The following is a 16454-nucleotide window of genomic DNA, read 5'->3' as shown; positions in this document are numbered from 1 at the left end:
GTGGAAAGAACGTTTCGACTTTCGAAGAAGAGAAGCGGAAGCAGAAAGGTCTCGAGTTGCGCTCTCGTTATCGCGTCGTAATTGCACCGCTCCCCCCTCGGCCAGCAATTTCGTTTCGTCGTCGTGTTGGCGAGGCGATCTCGGGGCCAACGCGGGGTGAAATATTAACCGCTCGGCGCGAAGGTAAATGAGCATCGCGCATTACGCGGAACCAGCCCGACCGGCCCATCCGAGCATTACGTTTTCACCGCGCTGTGATTTCGCTGTCCGCTTTATGGCAACTCGTTTCCAGACGAGCGGAAGCGGCCCTGGCTCTTCATCGGCTCTAATCACAGCGTTTACCGGCTCCGCTCCGCGGAAAAATCCGAGGGCAAAAGGCATCGCGGCGGCCACTCCACCTTACGGCGCCCAAATCGACCACCGCGTTCGCCTCTGCTTCCCCTCCTTTTTTTCTCCCCTTTCTTGTGTTCCCGCTCGAGACGGTTAAATTATTTAACGTAGAAAGAGTGAACTTGGTTGAAAATAGTCGATCCGCTTTTCGTGTAATCTCGATTCGTCGTAAATAAATGATTGAAAGTAACTTTATTCGTAATTTCAATCATTACTTCGCGGGTATATTCGAGGTCATATTTCAAGGCCAGAGTTGAAAATTATTTAACATCGAAGAGAAAATTTAGTTGGAAATCGTATAGTCGATCCGCTTTTCGTGTAACCTCGACTCGTTACGTTTTGAATAATGAATGATTGAAAGTAATTTATTGAAGTTAACTTTAACTATTAAATTTTCGTTTACGAATATCGATTGCTTCGCTTTCTTTTTCTCGCGTACACTCGAGACGTTTCGAAGGCCAGAGTTGAAAATTACTTAACGTCGAAAAAGTTAACTTAGTTGAAAATGATAGTGATATTTGCTTTTCGTGTAACCTCGACTCGTTACGTTTTGAATGATAAACGATTGAAAGTAACTTTATTCGTAACTCGAGCCATTACTTCGCATTCGAGATGTTTCAAGGCCAGATTTGAAAATTATTCAACGTCGAAAAAGTTACTTAGTTGAAAATGTATAGTAAAGTTGATCCGTTTTTCGTGTAACCTCGACTCGTTACGTTTTGAATGATAAAGGATTGAAAGTAACTTTATTCGTAACTCGAGCCATTACTACTTCACGGATACATTCGAGATGTTTCAAGAGCAGAGTTGAAAAACCAGTTAAAAATAAACGAATAAAAGCTTACTTTAAGCAATTACTTATCGAAATAACATTTATTCGATCCGCTTTTCTTATAACATTTCGCGTCACGATTATTTCCAATTATTATTATCGTGTTTCGAGCAACATCGAAGTAACCTAAATCAATGTTCAAGGGTTGGGTCGTGGCGCGTACGACGATTCTACTGCACGCGTACTGCGAGCGGATTGTAAAGATAGCGAGAATATATACGGCACGCGGAAGATTTTACGCGCGAGGAGGAAATTTAGAAAGATTTGAACTCGGGGGAGGGAGGGATTCGATTCGTCGAGGCACACGGGAATCGATAAGGAGCAACAACAAACGACTTTAGTGGCAAATTGCAAAGTTGCAGAAGTTGGTTAGAAACGTTATTGAGTCGTAATGTTGCGGTCGTGGGTGAGGTTGAACGTTTACGATTGCAATTTTGAAGATGGGAAGTATCGTAAAGCTGTTTCGAACCTCTTCGCTCGACAACCGTTTTACGAAGATTACGCGCGTTTAGAAACACGAGGCAGGAAGAAATCGATGGCGAAGCTTTGGGAACAAGAGAACGCTTCGATTCGAACTTTGGAGTCGATCTATTTCTCTCCTCGGATCGAACGAGAGTTGGACTCGTTCCTCCTCCTCCTCCTCCTCCTCCGAGTGAAAAGGGAAAAACTTTCGTCGTTATAAAAATGTTTCCACGGCATCGAGTGGAAAGATCGCGGTTCTTGGACGATGCAAATTTGTACAGGAACAGGTTTACAGGGTGTGCAATTAGAAAAAAGGATATATACGAGATACGTAATTTCTCGGGACGAGATATAATTACAACGAGTTTAGAAATATTGTGGTTGGCTGGGTGCGCTCGCGAGCGACCAGAATCTTCAATTATCTCTCCAACCATCGCAAGTATTGAGTCGTTCCGTTTCGTATCACCTATCCACATACCTGGATGGATGATTTTTCGAAATTTTAGAATCGATTCGAACAATTCCGAGATCAATCGATTGATCTTTAACTCGTTCGTCGAAGAAACGTGAAACGAGGCGAGAAAATTTGCCCGTCGAAAATAAAACGCTCCACGATGTCCTCCCCCCGCTTCGCGATAATTCATAAACGATTAAAATACGAGACACGATTGTCTCGTATCAGCCGTCCAACCTTGTGATTTACGCCCGATTCGTCGCCTCGTTAATCCTCGCGGCAGCCTTTAAAAAAAAAAAAGAAAAAGAGAGAGATTATTGGCCGAGTGTCTGCGTATCCTCGTTTATGGGAGCGATAAATGTGAAATACCGCGAAATACGGGGTCGTCTCATCGAGGCGGCGTGTTGTTATGGATCGCGTGATTAAAGAAACGATCACATTGACCCTCGAATTAATGCAATTTATCTCGGTTGCTAAATGTTGTGTACACGCGCCGAGGGTGGAGAATATCAGAAATAGCCTCACGATTTATGCACTTTTCGGGAGGGGAGGGAAAGAATTGGCCGTTCCACCCGTCTGCCCGTCTCCATTGATTAACGTTCTTTCGACACGGTGCGAAGAATCGACGAATTCGCGCCTCATTTTTATCCCGATGTATATTATATATATATATATATATTGGATAATAGACGGATCGATTATGCGTAATAACGTTTATTCTTGCACGTAGAATTTCGCTCCTCTCGTATAAATGCGTAATAACAACAAAGTTTCTTCCCGATAATGATAATTACGCGCGATACCGAAAATTATAAGCTTGCGTCGAGTTTATATAAAGATGCAATTATTGTAATTATCGTGCGCGGTGTGAAATAGTTCGTTACGAACACGGTTGAAAATTGCCCGCCAAACTCGAATTATTACTCTCGAAATCGTTCCATTACCAATCGAATAAAGTTAAATTTTCCCTCGTCGGAGATGTTGGGCTATAATATCGGTTATAAATATAGAAAACGCGGGTTTCATCGAGGGTTGTATCTCGATTGGATTCATCCTTGAATTCCAGCGGGAACGACCGATCGTGCATCAAACGCGATGCCTAAACAAATCCTTGTGTTTTCTTTAAAAAGATTTACGAGCACGACGAAATGGCCGATTCTTTCTTGGCGCCGACAGCTCTCGAAATAATCGAAACTCGCATGGCGCATCCGTCATTATTTCGACGCAACGATGAAAATTTTCTTTCTCGTCCATCTTCTCATCCTTTTTTCGCGTTTACTTTTCGCGATCGCTCTTTTTTACCCTCGATCGGTAAGCGTGGCTCGAGAGCGCGTCTATTATTGACTTCTATTACTGAAACTCTCGATCATCGGAATTTATTTTCGTCTCGTAAGGGTAGAAAAGGTCTCTTACCGTGACACTCTTACACGCCGAATTCCTTTTATCCTATTCGTTACCATTTCGTAAAACGACGCAGAAAAGAACGCCTTCTCACCCTTCGAGCGCAAAAATCTTTTCACCGCGTAATGACACGCTCAAGGCCGATAAAAGTTCGATGCCGTTTACCGCGCAAATTACGGTAGATGATGTAATTTCATATAATTTCCCTTTCCTGCATCCACACATTACATTCTTATATATATATATATATATAAAATGTAACGTTATACGTATAGGACGACATAACGCGATCTCGCTTCATTTTCGACATTTGGACGTATTGCTTTTCCGATACGACGGTCCGATAAATGATCAAAGTAATCGCGTGGAAAAAGAAACGGGCGTGTAATCTCGCTTGGTAACTGCAACTCTCGTATCCTTCGAGATTCGTCGAGAATATTATCGTATTATTTCGCGTTAGAAATTATCCGTGATTCGAGGTGAGAAAATGTTTTTTTTTCTCTCTCTCTCTCTCTCTCTCTCCTCTCTTGCGCATTTAAACTAATACCCTGAATCAGGCTCGAGGAGAAGATCGATTGATTTATAATAATTCCGATCCGCGATTACGCTCTTTTTCCATATTTTGAACATAACGTTCATTGAATATGCGCGAGGCAATGTTGAACCACTCTGAGGTAAATTGACGTCTAATATCCATGTTTACGAGAAGACACGAAGGAGAAGGAGGGGGAGGAGCGACGAGACGGAGGGTTAATGATCGAGATCTCGAGTGATGTGGAAATGGATGATGAAAAAAAGAAACGATGAATCATTTTCGCTCCCAATTGTTTCGACGATTTCGAATTTTCGAGTCGAAGTAAATTTTCCTCCTGTTTCTCTGTCTAAGATCGATCTAAGCTAATCGATCTTATCGAGACGAGCGTTTATTTCTCTCACCGAGATGGATGAAACTTTAGAACCAGACTGGAAAAGAAAAAGAAAAAAAAAAAAAAAGAAAGAAGAAAAAACGATTGAAAATAAACGATTCGCTAATTATATACATGCGTCGGATGGAACGATTGGAAATACGTTATCGTTAGATTACATATATTGATTGATTTAGAAATGGTTTCGACAACAAGACGAGGGCCAACTCGGTCGTTCCGTGTATATAAACGCTATCCCCTTCGAAACGAACAGGAGTGGAACGAGACGTGGATGTTGATCAAACGCAAAAACGGTTGGCCGATAACCGATCTTTTACAAGTAATTCCAGCGACTGAGAGCGAGACAAGAGCGTGCAATTCAACCAGCGTGTCGAGTACATAAGCGCGTTGTAAAGTTTAAAGCGGCCGATCACGTAACTTCGTAACGAGCCTTTTCCTCTGGCACACGAGCTGACTTGGCCGGTTAAGTGGTGGTAACTACAGAAGTCAAATCGCGCGTTTACGCGTATTTATCGGTATCCACCGAAGTCGTAAGATTTTAAAGCGAAGGTAATTACTGTTATCGATCAGCTCGTTCCCTTCCCGCAGATGGGAAATCGTCCATCCTCCGCTCCACACGCGGATGCATCGAATTCCCAATTTTCTCCCCTCCCTCCCCTTTTCTTTTTTCTTCCTTCCTTTCCTCTTCCTTTCCTTTTTCTCGACAGATAAGCTTCACACTTTCCTCTCGACGCTTGCTCACCTTTTCTTCGCTTGAAAAAGCAAAAGGTAGAAAGTATAGAGCCGTCTGATTCGCGAAACGAATTCTTCCTTCCCCTCCCCTCCGAGCCATGAATCAACGTCCGTCCGAGAACGCGGCCGGATTAACGCGACGGAATCCGAAACGGGACGCAATTTAATCATCCGGCTGTGCTCGCCTTCCTCGTTGATCGAGCACACCTCGGTTCACGCGGGGTCAAAGTCAAACCTCTCTCGGTGTTCAACTCACTGCAATTGCGTCACCGTCCCCTCCCCTCGCGGCCATAAATCATAAATCATCGCCGTTCCTCGCGTCGTTTTTTATCGCTCGACCAGCTGTTTCGTGTTAAATTAATTTGTTTCTCGGGGCGGAATAAATTCGTACGCGTTTGAAGAAATCGCGCTCTTATCGATCTCTCGTTTCGAGCAATTAAAGTCGAGGATATTTATGGATCGGAATGGTGGAGGGGGAGGGGGACGTGGAATGTGTTTTCGCGAGATGCAATAACGGTATTCATTAATAGCGAGCGAAAGTGTTTAAATGTCGAATCTCTCATTGAACCGAGTAGAAATTGCGTGACCATTATCAGGCCCAACGCTCGCTTACTCGCCTGCCAGCCTAGAGAGGCTGGCCAACAATCCGTGGGGGGAAGGGGAGGGCAAATAAAAGAAACCGAGGTGGAAACATTAAGATATCGGGCGTTCGGTTATCGGGAATTGAATGCACTGTAAAATTCGACCGGTCAGAAATCACGGTAATCGTAAACGTCTAGACACCGTTAACACACCGACGTAACAGCTTTTACGTCGGATCGTCTGGAAAAATGCCTCGGTATATACCATTAAATTCCCTATTCACCAGACCATATGCCCGTAAAAACCTCGGTTACCTCGCTACTCTATAAAATACCTCCGATAGCGCGAATACGTGATGAGTTTTCGCCCCTCCTCCCCTCTCTCTCTCTCTCTCTCTCTCTCGTTTACTTTGCGCAGATCCAGAGATACCGCGTCGCGTATTTTCACGCTTCCTCAAATCTTGGACGGGACGCGTACGTAACCGAGATAACGTTACGGAGCGAAAATTGGATCGTGTACGATTTGGAGGAAATCTGGTGAAATTTATCCCTTTTTTTTTTTTTTTTTTAATAAAACTTCTTATTCGCATTCTTCGGCCTATCGTTATGCGAACACGAACGAAACGCGATGCGATTTGACCCTGCGAGAAGTCAGCCGGTTTAACCATCCAGTGAAAGCGAGTAATGCAACCAACTGGATAATGCTAATACTTGCGATTTCGTGATCTCCTCGCTCGTTCGAGTTTGTTTTTTTCACCTTCCTCTCGGACTTTTTCGATAAACGGGATTTCATCCAACTAGGATCGAGTTTCATTTCGTCGATTCCGTCGATTTAATGCTTTCGTTTCGCGTCGAGAAAGAATTTCGAGAGACAAAGAGAGAGGGAGAGGGTTAGCCGTCGTAGTCTAGATAGACAAATCGTGAAATAAGTTGAACCATTCGTCTTACAATTTTTCTTTTTTCTTTTAGCAGATACTCGAGCAGCGATTCGAGCAACGTTTTTAGAATCGACGACGGTGTAAGACACGAAGGGAAGATTTCGAAGAGAGGTCTCGACAACGCGCGATCGTGAATTTGTCGGCGAGAGAGAGAGAGAGGCGAGAAGAGGCTAGAAACGTTCCCTCTGTTATTCGTGAACCGTTCGACTTGTTGTGTCTGCCCCGCTTTTATTGTCCTTGTTTTTCAAGGCAGACGATCGCGTTTTGTGAAAAATGCGCCCTCCCCACACCTATACGAGACTATAGACAAAGGAAAGGGGGAACTGAACTGGATCATTTCGTCTTGCTCTTGTTCCCCTTTCTTTCCTTCTCCCTTTCGAATCTCGATGGATGGCGGCGGATACCGAAATTAGCAGGTGTTGAGCATGCGTGTAGAATTTGAGACGAAACGTATGTTATTTTAGTTAATACCGCGCCGTAGGGGTCGCTGATTATCGATAAACTTGCCAATTACCGATATAGGTGGCCACCAACCGGCAATTCTGGACTTAATTAAATAAAAACGATCGTAGGCATTTCGAAAAACGGGGGTTTGACAGATTGGGGGGAAAAAAATTTCGTCTCACTTTCGCGCAAACTATTTAAATTTGTCATTTTCTTTTCTTTTCTTTTCTTTTTTTTTTTTTTACGCAAGTAATTGAATCTCTGCTCTGATTGAAAATCTCCTTTCGTGAAGTCGTTTCGCTGGTAATTTTTTTCTTTTTCTGATTTGAACGTTTAAGGATTGGCGAGCGTTGCAACCCGATTTTCGCTCGTTTCGAAAAAAAAGGAGAGAAAAAAATCGATTTTCTTTAATACCAGTGGAGAGTTTTTGTTTTTTTTTTTTTTTTGCAAAGTTTAACGTACAATATTTAATTTAATTCCCCTCCTCGATTATCGTAAAATGACCGTTTTTCTCCTCGCTCGATATCGAATTGATTAAGAGAGTACAAGGAAATTTCAAAAGAAGAAAATGATCGGCTCTGCGATTCCAACTTTCCACCTGTAAAATTATACCTGTTTCGCGATCGATATAGTTTTATACGAGTTTTTTTTCTTTTTTTTCTTTTTCTTTTCGTTGCTATCTCTATTTCGATTCTCTTTACCTTTCCCTCGTTCGAAAGAACGATCTGACGCGAGTTTATTTATTTCTTGCTGTTACTTATTCTTTTCTCCAGAAAAGCACGAGAAAACGCGTGTAATTACAAAATGTGGCGGATATTCTTTCGAATTTGCAACGTTATTGCGACAAAAATGGATCGAAATTTCTTCCTCTTCGTGCTCGCTCTGTTTGATTTCCATTATATACACTCGTATTACGCGATACAAATCGAAGTAATGGAATATCCAATTATTAATAATAAATAATAACTGCACACCGAGATAAATGCACGAAACTGCTTTGGAAAAAAAAGAAAAGAATACTTTATTATTATGCAAAACACACGCATTATGCAAATTACAGATCGAAATAAAAGGATTTCGCGTTTTTCCAGAGCGTTGTAATGGCGCAAAACAAATTTTTGTCTATATCTCATTCACCTATTTCTCTTTTCCCTTCTTCTTTTCTTCTTCTTCTTTTTTTTTCACGTATAAAATCATGCGCATTTGCATAAACATCCGCCGTTTAACGTTTAACCACCCCTGTGTAATCACCGCTTGCCCACACATGATTAACACGTTCCCTGCCCTGGCTGCGTCTTTAAATCGGATTGTTATACACCTATATAATACATAGTGATAGACGAATATATCGTACGTGGAATCCTTACTAAAAATAAAAAGAAAACGATACGTTCTATCGATCGATGATAAAGTCGAAATATCGAGAAATTTTTCCCAAAGCGTGCCACGAAATTACGTTGAAACGACGCGCCGGATGGATCCAGAGTTGTGCGCGCTCGTTTCGCAAACTCCATCCAGGCCTATTCTATTCTAGTTCGCGCGACCGGCCATTTCCGCACCTCTAATAACCGAATAGACGACGCTCGGATCGTTGAAGCTTCGCTCCCCCCTTTTTCCCCGATCAACTCGTAGCAAGCTCTCGAATTCGCCTCTCTCGTCGTCGATGGATCGACGAGTTTCGTCCAAGACGAGTTACGTAAGCAATTCTAAACGAGGAAGGAAAATACCCATGCATTTTCCTTTAAGGAGAGGCGAGGTAATCATTTCTGCCGATCTTTGTTTTTCGAAAGTTTCGAAAAAAGACGGCGACGAGAGAGCTCGAGATAGAATGTAGGCTGTCATCATATTTGAAATAGAAAACGCTTGTTGGTTGGGATTTTAAATAAAATATCTATAGGATATATCCTGGTCGGATAGATCGATAAAACGACATGTCATTTTGACTTAACGTTTCGACAACCAAACTTATCATCGACGCGATCCTGAAACTGAAACTATCGATCGTCACACGCGAATGAATAATCGACGCGACGATTGACAAGTTTCGCAAGAAAAATCTTTCTTTCTTCCGCTCTCGCTTATTATTATCAACTTCGGTTCGCCGTTGTTAACAAATTCAATTAATCGATGATCCCGGTTACGACAACCACGCGAATTTCATTCTTATAACTCAAAAATCGTTTTCGGCTGTCGTTTGGGCCGGTAACTGGTGACCCGTGAAGATTTATTTAACAGATTGTTGACCAGCCAGGAATATATATATATATACTCGTCGTTTGCATATTTATAGTGCACACGTCGGCTGGGCTACGTTCGAGGAAGATCGAGAAGATCGAAACGAAGAAGAAGCAAAATCGAAGTTAAAGGATCGAGGTGGCACGACCACCGAATCGCGCAACGATCGATTCACCGTGCAGGTGAAAAAAGGGGGCGGTGTGCATCAAGATTTACGGCGCCTCAATCGCGCCACGGCAATTTGTGGGGCTGGAGAGGTGGACGGCTAATCGAATTAGCGAATTAATTGCGTTATTAGACGCGACGGGGGTACGCACGGCCAATAATCGTAAATCAACGGATTGAATTTTGTTACGAAAGGGGCCAACAGCAAGGGCGCCTCCTCTTCCATTCGTCTCTCCTTTCTTTTCTTCTTTTTCCTTGCCCCCTCCTCCCTTTGCATCGCTAATTCCGAGGTGTTAATCGTTTAGGGGACGTTTCTTCTTCGATTTGGATCGATCGAAGGAAGCGGCAGAAGAATATTTTCTGGTGGTTTGGCCGTGCACTTGGTCGTTCCGTGTTTCAAATTACGAGACGTTGCGTCACGCGGATTCTCGATTCTCGAAGCTAGGATGTATTTCCACTGGTGCTTAACTCCCGTCCATTCGATTCCATCGATCGCTTTTCATTTCCTCGAGATTTTTATATCCCTCGGACGGGTTCACGATTTCCTCGAGAAGAAAAAGACGAAGTTCGAGACACGGTGTATCGGTGTAAAAATAGAAGATACGCGTAAAATACATATTTCCTCCTTTTTCCCTGCGCGCAAACCACAAAATGTACATGGTGCAATATTTAAACCGCGAAAAGTCGAAATAAGAAGGCGTGGAGAGAGGAGCCACGAAACCCGCAACGATTCCGTTATCTCCCTTCGTCCCGAGAGAGAGAGAGAGAAAAGAGAGAGCGAAAGGGAAAATTTCTCTTATAAATCTCCGGCCAGAAGCATCCCTGAAATAAGACGTTTCCCTATCGCTTTCCCACGGGGGAAGCCCATCCACGAAAATTTGAGAAAAAAAAGGACGAGCGTTTGACCGGCCGCCTCTTGAAGAGAGAGAGAGAGGATTATTTAGGGGCATTCCTCGAACGCCCACCGGTCACCCACGAGCCACGAAACGCCACCACGAGATCTCTCTCTCTATCCTGTCCCTAAACTGTTGCTCCTTTTCGGGACACCGCTAAACGGGACGAAACGTTGCGTTGGAGAGAGAGAGAGATACCTCTTCTTCTCCGCCCGATCTTCGACTGGAAAGACAGATTACTCGTGCTCGGCGTGCGCATGCAATTCTTTCCAATCTTCTTTTTCGCGTTCGAGCGTCGGACGCTTTAATCCGCGGATTCTCTTTCGCCTTATTTTCCTCTCTCCTTTCAATCGTCGTTCGTCCTTTCTTTCCTTTTCGTCGAATTTTCGCTTCGTGCGACGTTTTAATCGGAATCTCGTCGCACGAAATTCGAAAGGTTTAAAATGCAAATTAGGGAGGAAAGAGGAAGGGAGCGGAGTTTGCTAAGAGCGCAGAAAAAGGGGAAAAAGCGGAGTCCGGAAGGTATCGATCCGGAATCTTTGCGGCCCCGAAAAAGCTCGCGAGACGATCGTCTATCATAATATTTGTGCCCGTCGGCAGCTTGAATTATGTCGCGTGGTCACGAACGGCGAAGGGGGAGGGGCAAAAAAAAAAAAAAAAAAAAGGGATGGAGGAGATCGCGGGTATATCTTTGTCGAAAAGGATCGAGGGAGTTATAATACAGGACTGATGTACGAGGGGAGTGCGGCACGATTTTAACGAGATCCAGCCCGAGATCAACCATGGCCCGATCTGAACCATCTCCTCGGCCGAGGTTCGATCGAGATATTCATATTTCCCCGATTGGTATCTCGTCGATATTCGAGGTAATTAAGGGACGGATAATTTCGTGAAAAACGAAATTTCAACGATTGTAGAAAGAAGAAAAATCATTTTGTTTGGATGGATGGGTACGAAGAATTTTTCAATTACCATAAAACTTAATATTTATTTCTCTCTGGCGCACGTAAATATTTCGGCCGAGAAAACGTCGGCCAACTTCTCGATTCAACGAAGAGATTAAGGAAAAAAGTGGCGAATAAACACGCCTCGTTAATAAACATTGTGCGTAAAGAATCGGAAATACAAGGATATTTCGCCTCGTAACAAGCCCGATAAACACGCTATTTCCGATCGAGAAGGGTTCTTATTTACGCGTCCCTTGTCGCCGTTTCTCGAATCCCCAAAATTTAACGACCGCTGCTGCGTAAATTAATATCGATCTCCGACCGTTGAGACGTTAACGTCGAGACGAGGCGAAAATCCTCCTCCTCCTCCTCCTCCTCTTCCATGTTTCTCCTCGGATGGATCTTTTAAAAAAATGGAAAGAGAGACAAAAAAACAGAAGAAATGGTTCCGCGGTGGGTCTCGCGCCACTTGGAACACCAAGGAATATCGATTTTCCATCGAGGCTGGATCGTCGTCCCACGGGAGAATTCACGCAAAGTCGGTGTTTCGGGGTGGATGGTTGGCGAGGCTGGATATATTTATGTGACACGACGGTCGATAAGGCGAACAGCCAATTAAACTTGAAAGCCGGCCGAAACTCGAGAGGAACAACCCCCCGCTGTTGCCCCGCGCTCTTTGACTTCGATCAACAGATCGGCTTTTCACTCGCGCCCTTTCGCCTCTCCTGGCCACGCCCCGCGCCACCCATTTTCCCCTTATTTTTGGGATTTTTACGCGATTCTCGCGAAGCGAAGCGATCCCTCGAGGATTTTTACGCGGGCATCGCTCGTAAATTTCGCGGATCCAATTATGTCTTAACTTTATCGACAGCGGCGGGATAGAAGCCGGTTTTGCCGCTACGGCTTCCGTTCGTTCCATTTCGCGAGTCTGACGAGAGGAGGAGCGTGCAATTCGTTCAAGAAGAGAAAAGAGGACGAGATAGGTTTGATCTCGAACCGATTTCTAACGAACGGAACTCGCGTTTGTTAAAACTTGTAAGATTTGAAAGTTTCTCTTGAAAGAGAAACTTGGGCCCGCGTCGAGAGGAAGCGCTAAAAACGTTCGCCCACGTTCGATTCGACCTGCTGCTCCGGATCCCGCTGCTGGAACGCGATCCGGTTATTCGCCGATTTTCATCCGGAACATCGCGTCGGTGGCGTTTTAACGGCTCGGTTATCTTCGACCGGCTCAACCACCACGATCCACCCGTTCACATCTTCTATTACCACCTTCTTTATCCCCCTTTGAGGCCGTCTTCCCATCCGATGGAAACGCGACCGAGAAATTGGAGGAGGATAGGTTTATCGGATATTTATTTCGTGCATTCGGTTTTATTGAGAGATCTCTCCCTATCCCCCGCTCCTCACCGCACCCTTTAACGGGTTTAATTTATACTCGCCGCCGACGATAACGGGCGCCCGTGTGTGCGCGCGCGCCTCCATTCACCATGGAATTTCGTCCCCTTCGATGAAGGGATCGCGCGTGGGATGGATGATCGCGCCTTCTCCTCCTTCCGATCGCAACGACACGCGTGCAACTAGTCGATAGCGATACGACGAGGGCTTGGCTCCATTTCAAAAACGGAGGAGCATAATAATAAAGACGATAGGAGAAACGGAATCCCTTCGAGTAGCGTTAAGCAAGCGCCTCGCGCAATTTATCGCGAGTTTACACGGTGATTACGTGGCGCGCGAGAGATTTCGCTGTTACGATTCCCTTCCTATCTCCGTCGTGTGTATACACTGTATGCTACCTAATTTAGATGCGGATCACGAGGAATCCACGAGGTGTCCATTAAAAAATTCCACGAACGAAACCTCTCTCTCTCTCTCTCTTCGACACCATTAGCAGCCGAAGCGAAACTACTACGATCGGAGAGGCGTTGTTCGAAGGTTGTTGCACCAAAAGCGCGCGGATTCCAAACGAATTAAACGCGGAGGAGCATCCCGCTGCGCCGAGAAACGTACGGGGTGCAACCGTTTCGACGCGACGAAATAATTGGGGATACCGATATCCGGCAGCGCGATTATCACCCTCGAGATGGAGGCGAGAGCCGTTCCTCGGAAAAGTCTCGGATTCCACGGGTACAAATTAAGTATTTAAGATAATTAGCCGGCCGTGGCTCGGCTTTCGTCCTCCTTCGTAGCGAAGAGGAGCCGAGGAGATCTTATCTCTCTCTCTCTCTCTGTCCTCGGCTCGAGCAGCTTCTCCGCCCGACACTGATTTACGTGGACGCGCCACGAAACACGGACCGCCCCGTCATTATTTTTATCTTCGGCCGTGACTAAACAATTGCCAGCCAGCCTCTCTCCAACCGTTCCATTCGCCACTCGATGTAACACGTTCGCGGTGTCGTCCACCGACACCTAGACGATCCTTTGTCCTATTCTTCCTCCTCCTCCTCCTCCTCCTCCTCTTCTCTCTTTTTCTTTTTCCCCATCATCTCCTCAAAAATTTTCGAGGAGCAAATCGAGAAGACGTAGAATACGCGTGCTCCTCCTAAACTTTTTCCGTTCAAAATTGTTCGAGGAATAAATGGAGGAGGCGCGTAGAATACGCTCCAATTAAATACAAACGTTGCGAATGAAACGGTCGAGCGGAGAGCATTCGGACGAAATGTCTGATCGATCCACGCCCCGCCAATTTCCGATCTTACGTAGCGGCCACGAGTTTTCGGAGAGCCGTTACCGGCTGGCCCCACGACTTAGCACGAGCCGTGACGATCGTTTTTACGCGTCGTTACCGGCAACCCTGCCATGTAATGCCTCCACGCGCCAACTGGAAAAGGGTGACCCCGTCTTCTCTTCCCCCCTCTCTCGGGGTCTTCGACGATCAGGGAAAACACGTGGCGAGATTGCGCAATCTTCTCTTCGTGGAATCGAAGCCGGTGGCGACGAACAAGAAGGAGAAAGTATTACTCGGGATACAAATGGGATCCCACTTTATTTTACTCTCCTAAATTCGTGCTGCAACTTTTCATTAACGTGGAAACGCCGCCGTTAATGCGGCGGAACGAGACGGGATATAACATTAATACGCCGTAATATCGCGTCATTATCGTTACCAGTTATTCTAATTCTGCCTTGCGCGCGCGCATGCTCTCTGAATTTCGCGGGGAACGTCGGTGGTTGGTCGTCCATAAAACGAGGAGGATCCGAGTTAATTCGCCCGAGAAGCCGGGATCAAATGCGGTCGCGTTTTCGATAGAAAATGGGCCTTAAACGGGCCCATTAACCGGCTACATTGTATAGGCACGACGTGTCTCGAGGCGGTATTTAGCAGCTATAAATTAAGCTACAAATGAATAAATAACATGTACGCAGGGTATGGTTAACCGTCGTAACGCGACATAGTCTCTTTTCTACCGTTCCGCTCAGCGATTTTTAATCGCGTTCGTATCGGATTAATGCCTATGATCCAGCGTTGGATGGATTAGAGTCGATTATCGGAGTGGATGACATCGTTTACGTTGATGAGGAGGGAGGGACGCGTTGTTGCGAAACGCGTTCGCCTCGAGTTTTGTTGCGCCGCCGCCAAAGTGCTACCGCACCTCCTTTCCTTTTGGTGAATTTTCTTTTCTTTCTCGTTCTCTTTTTCCGAGTAGAACGGTGGTGGTTCCTCTCGTTCGAACCGAAATGTTTCTAAGCCAATCTCGACGAGTAATCTCGAGCAATTATTTCGAGCTTTTAAATTTTACGACCGATATCCGATCGCTCGATTAATCAGAGAATCGTTGAAAAATCCGTCGAAATGATGTAAGATCGTGCTTGCTTTCGAAATAACGACGAATAAATGAGGATGTGTAACGCTACCGTCTAAGATGCATTACGTTATCGAGCAAAGTATCCTGATTGAAAATCGATCGATTACGTTACATTACATTATATTTATCGTGAAAAAATATAATATTATTTATTTCTAAAATAACGTCCTTTTACATTACCCTCGATCAACTTGTTCTCGGTAACAAAATTCTTACGAGTTATATTTCGAATTGGTTATCGTAATGGTGGTAACGAAACGACTAGATAGATAAAGATTTACACGAGCAAGATATAATAAAAGAAAGGATAGGTTCTTTACAATCGATCGTTAAACATTTAAATCGAGATCGATCTCGCCCACAACGCGTACAATTTGTCATAAATAATTGCCGATACAGGGATATTGTTTCCCTTCGAAACTTTGATTCGCCCGCGAACGTTTCGTGACGTGAGAAAAGTAGAGAATTATCGAAGATATCGAAAGATAAAGAAGGAGCCATTTTATCAAATTGCGCGCGATATTAAATAATCGCGAATGATAAAGCGGACTTCTCTCTCTCTCTCTCTCGAAGTTGGCGCGAAGTTGCGAATCGCGCGAATGCCGATGTAAAATTTAATTGAACGACGATAGAGAGATAATAAATTTTGATTAAACGGCCATTTTTGATATTGCGGAACGAGTCGTTACCGCTATAAATGTTAACCGAGGCGAAAAATTGCGGTTAAACGAAGCGACGGGACGAGAAGTGTACGAGTTTTTCGAGAAATCGAAGAAAAAGATCGGCACTTCCTCCAGATTTTATCAACTGGAACTGGAAATGAACTTCACCTCCCCGCTTCGCCAATTTGTAAAGATACTGCACTAAAAAAAAAGAAAAAAAAAAAAGGAGGAGAGAGAGAACTTCTCGCCAATGAAACGAGACCGAGCTTACACCATTTATTTATAGGACAATAAATAAACTCGGGTACAAATAATAACCTTAATTTCATCCCATTTCATCCACTCGCGAATCATCGCATCGCACGCGACGAAGCTTTAATTAGACGCGTAACAAGAGATAAGAGATATATGCACGCGCGCGCATAACGAATCGAAAGGCTTTTTTTTGATCTGCATCCATGTCGATCTCGATCGCTGTACCGGTCCAGATCGAGATTCGAGGGAGGGTATCGGTTAAATTGGACGTTCTGGAGAACGCCCGCCGCAGGCCTCGAGGATGACCCTGCGCGTTGGTAAACCTGCTTTTTAC

The 16454-nt window shown here is 44.6% G+C and overlaps 1 protein-coding gene across 1 annotated transcript in view; it reads right to left on the bottom strand.

Moving 5' to 3' along the window:
* The window catches only part of LOC105735822 (uncharacterized), a 102811-nt gene that overhangs the window by 1845 nt on the left and 84512 nt on the right, over window positions 1-16454 (bottom strand). The gene's annotated exons all lie outside the window — the stretch shown is intronic.

This window comes from Apis florea, unplaced genomic scaffold (genome assembly GCF_048593485.1).
Source record: "Apis florea isolate Af1SG1 unplaced genomic scaffold, ASM4859348v1 contig_24_pilon, whole genome shotgun sequence".
Classification (NCBI taxonomy): domain Eukaryota; kingdom Metazoa; phylum Arthropoda; class Insecta; order Hymenoptera; family Apidae; genus Apis; species Apis florea.
Note: the sequence above shows the minus strand (reverse complement) of the source record. Positions and strands in the feature narration are given on the sequence as shown.